This window comes from Cariama cristata, unplaced genomic scaffold (genome assembly GCF_000690535.1).
Source record: "Cariama cristata isolate BGI_N322 unplaced genomic scaffold, ASM69053v1 scaffold19896, whole genome shotgun sequence".
Lineage (NCBI taxonomy): Eukaryota > Metazoa > Chordata > Aves > Cariamiformes > Cariamidae > Cariama > Cariama cristata.
Genome location: NW_009620620.1, coordinates 1 through 4691, shown reverse-complemented (window position 1 = coordinate 4691; position 4691 = coordinate 1).

Below are 4691 nucleotides of genomic sequence, written 5' to 3'. Positions count from 1 at the left end.
TCAGTCACAGCCCTCACTTGTAGGCTGCAGGGAGGATATCTGCAAATCGCCCTCACCTTCAAAGGAGCCAAGTGGTAAGCGTCTTCCATCAGGCCAGTGAGAAAGCTGAAAGCACTTCTGGCAAAGGGAAGCTGAGTTTTTTTGAGGAAAATAGTCCCAGATTACTCACCTTTTCCAACACAGCTGCAAATAAAACAATGCTGTGTTTTTCTGAAGAACAGAACGCTAACAGAAGACTCTCCTCCTTTATCTATCCCACCCAACAAAGAAACTGAAAACTGAGTATTTACTGAGAGCAGACCACGATAGGGAAAGTCAATCTTTGAGTTTTCACTGATACACCTTTTCCTTTTTCAGAACCTCAGAAGGAAATTATTTCATCAACTGACTTTGCAGTCCTTGCTACTTTGTAATCATTGCTAAATCATCCTCACTTCGAATTATAGAGACATACTATCAAGCAGTCTTACAAATCCCCTTCTAACCCAAGGCATTTAACATTAATAGTTCTTTGTCCAAATCTTCAAATAAACATGCAGTGAGTGGCCTCTTATTTCCAGGATGTAAAAAGAACTTTAATCCTTTAGTGTTGATCTACTCTCTCCATGATTCTAAAACCAGTAGCTTAAATGCAAGATGATAAAAAATACATTGGTTCTTCTGTTACACCTTGGTCAGTACAGTCCCTAAGACTTTTGAAAGAGCCACTCTTATCTCACAATTGAACCCTATTTTGAGCCTGGAACAGATTTTTTTTGCAATGAGTAAAAGATAAAGAGCATCATACTCCAAACTGCAGTACCTCCTCTCTGAACACACATTTAATTTCCTGACAGCTTATACACTAATCCACGAGTTTATGAGCTAGAATTAATTAAAAATTGGTTCCTTAAAGATATTTAGTAGCCATGTCATGCTTTTCTTTAAAACTGAATCATCTTGAAGAAGCGATGACACAAATTCTTCAAAATTATCGCACAAGGTGAACACACAGAAATCTGCAGCCCATTCTGTCTTAGAACAAATACAGCAGAGACTAAGCTAAATCCATCATAATTTTGTCCTCAACCTTTAATGACATCTAGAGATTGATAAGAGTCAAAATTGACAGTTTAGATGACTAATAAACCGGACCACTGTGAAAGCAGAGTTAATTTAACCAACGGCCATATGTCTTGAGCAGGTGATCTGAATAAGCAACAGTTTTAAATTCAAAGATTTGGCTGTATGCAGGGCTCTGGATAGTCATTTCCCTCTCCTTAAAAATTCCCAGACAGTAAACTAGCTTTCGTGACTGTGTCTACAAATCTGGTGCCACTGCTGCCTAAAATTCACTGCACAGTAAGTGTGAGAAACCAAGAAAGAAATATAAAAACTCCTTACATTCTTGTCAGGTCTCCTGCTTACTGGGTTTGTGTTTTCCTAAGCATAAATTTAACAATTAATTTCTAAAGCTATAATGCTGGGTTTTTTGAATAATCACAGAATAACGGGACAGTTTAGGTTGGGAGGGATTTTCATACGCCATTCAGTACAAGCTGAATCAGATGTGGTTGCACAGGCCCTCATCCAGTCAAGTTCTAACACCTCTGTGGAAGGATGCTCCACACACTCGCTAGACCTCTCCTTCAGTGTTCAACCATTCTCCAGCTTACAAACAAACAAACAAGCAAAAACCAAACCCCAAAACAAAACCAAAAAGACCTTCCTTGTAGCTAAACCAGCTTGCGTCCATTGCCTCTCAGCCCATTGTCATGCACCTCCAAGAGGAGCCTGGCTCTATACCTTCCCACCACTGCAGTAAGACCTCCCTTTCCTTCACCTTCCCTTAAGGCTGAACAAATCCACCTCTCTGTTTCTCCTTGAATATCACGTGCTCCAGCGCTCTAACCACCTTGCTAGTCTCACAGGCGCCAAATGGAAGGGAAGAGTCACTCCCTCAACCTGCTGTCCCTCAGCCGCATTTACTAATACAGCCCACAACGCGGCTGTCCTTCACTGCAACGGGACACTCAAGACTCCAATTCCGCATGTGGTCCACCACAACACACAGGTCCTTTTCTGCAAGGCTGCTCTCCAACAAGTCTTCCCACAGCCTGTTCTAGTCATCAGGCTATTCCATCCCAGACGCAGGGCTTTCTTGTTGCCTTTGCTGGAATTTATGAGGTTCCTGTCAGCTCATTTCTCCATCCCGTCAAGATCCCCCTGAGTAGCAGCCCTGTCCAGCCTGTCAACCGCTCTCCTCAGGCAAGTAAAAAACACTGCCCTCAACTTCAGCTTTTTAAAAAGATGCTTTTGTCTCTGTCCTTGGATCTGAATGAGGGTCAGCGTGTACACGAACCTGCAGAAGTTCTGAGCCATCTCTCAGAGGGTGCCATCCAGATACCACACGGTTGTGTGACAGATTTCCATTTCTGACCACTTCGGTACAGGACTGTCACTTGAACAGGGGCTTGGCCAGTCCTCCCTACAGCCATTTACCACGTTCCAAGCACAATAAATTCTCAAGTTCCCTGAGACTGGAATACATGGCTCTGATTCTTGAAAATAAAATCAAGTTTGAGCAAAAAAGCCCAAGAGAATCCCATATCATTAAATCAGCAATTAAAAAAGTTAGAGAAAACCATTTGTAATTAATTGGCCTTTATTATATTCACTGTGCAAGATATTTTGATAAACAAAGAAATTACAGAATCTTGTCTTTTCAAACGCTGATGCTACAGGCCTGTTAGAGGTTATCTTCTAAGTAAAATACTTTCAATTTAACATTCAAAATTCATGCACCCAAATTCAATTATATTTCAGTGACAGAAATAACACTTATCCAGAAGTGATCAAGACCCAGATGCAGAATAATTTTCAGTCAACTGTGTTAATAAAAAAGACGACATATCCAAAGCATACTGCAGCAGCATTATTAAAGTATTAGGTGGTGACAAAAATCATATATATCTCCCTTCTTAATATTTATGTTTTCTGGAGACTGGCCACAAACTGAAACTGTAGTTGTGAAGTAAAATTAGCATTAAAAAATACCATTAACTTGAGATCTGCACTTAATATGAAAACCATCTATGTTTCTTACCACCCAAGACAGGGAAAAATTCCTTATTGAGTTCATTCACCCCATGTCCTTGAAATTACTTAAGTGTATCTTCCATAAAGGATTAGTCCACGTGCTCTTGTTAGTAAGCAACAGAGCAAAAGAACCTGAGGCGTTCCACTGGTTTGATCTTTGCTTTACCAAACAAATGGATACGTAAAGCAAACAAAATTTTTCAAAAACAGATCACTTCCTCTTCCAGCTTTTGAAGGTCTACCCAGCATACGCTATCTTGTATTTCATCGTTTAAATCAAATAATTCCAAGGGGTAAAAGAATCTTAAGGCATCCAATTCCAAATGGTGAAAATGTGAATTTAATTCTGACACTAACACAAAATCTCCACTTACTATGTGGTGGTGCACAGAAAGCACATAGTCACATAGTTGCAGTCTATCAGAAGTAAAATTCATCCTATGTATGGTAGCATACTTGTTATTCTAAATTTCAGTAAATGCTGTTAATACCCACCAAATGTAACGCTCATGAACTTCTGTTAAACTGCCTAGTGTTCTCCATTCAAATACGGTAGGAAAAATGCAGAATAAACCCGACGGTTTCTGCTTGTCCCAGGAAACACAATGTAACCCGCATATTTGATTTTAATTCACTTACGACACTTTAGACAACCACTGCCACTACAAAACGTACTTCAAGCGTAGATGTCTTGTTTTTAAGGGGTGTAAGGTCAAAACGCTTTTTCCTTTTCTCATTGTAAATAAAATAAATTAGAATACGGATGCTAGAATACAGACTTGCAACAGCTTTCTCACTAAGGTGACCTGAAATGCTGCTTCTTAGAGTAGTACGGGCTCCAAAATTGCAGTGACAGAGTAATCACTATTGCCTACGCGGCTGAGGTCTGTAGTTAGCGATGAACACGTCTGTGGCGGGCTACAGCCAAATTGCACTTTGGGTCTGAATTACATCTTTCTCCTTTGGCTGTAAGAGGAACCAGAGGAAAATAGCTTTGTTAGGCTGAAATAAGGTATCTCCACCAGCCCCAGCGTGTTCGCAAAGTGGGTTTTGCTTTGAAACTACTCAGTGGGATAAAGAGCCGTGCGTGCGGCACAACCACCAGAATTAGCAGCTGTATGTAACAGGCTGTGGTTCCCAGCAGATACGTGCGCTCGACATACTTGATCCAGACAAGGCAAGGGCACATGGCTGCATTTTGAGAAATCAGAGCAGACGACAGGCATTTTGTAGTGGTTTTACGTGTTTAAGCCAGCTGCAGAAGAGCAGAAAGCCCCTAATGACTAACACATCAACTTTGTTTGAACAAAGCCGAACTGGTGAAGCAAGTCTGTAGTAGACCAACACCTGCAATAAGTGGCCGCGCCGCAATCCAACCTGCAACCAGAGCCCTAATACTGATTCTTCTGCGTTACTGAACTATGCCTCTGGTCTCACGGCAGCACCAACAGGTTACGGAGGCCTACCCTTTCGGTATCTTGTCCCTGAAAAGCAAGGGGTGCATGCAGAGAGTAGAAGCATAAGAATAAAGAAAGGTTTTAAGTCTTACATCAAGGCTTCAAGTGGATTGTATTAGTTTCTTTTTCCTGACTTCTGCTTTTAAAAGCTTGGGG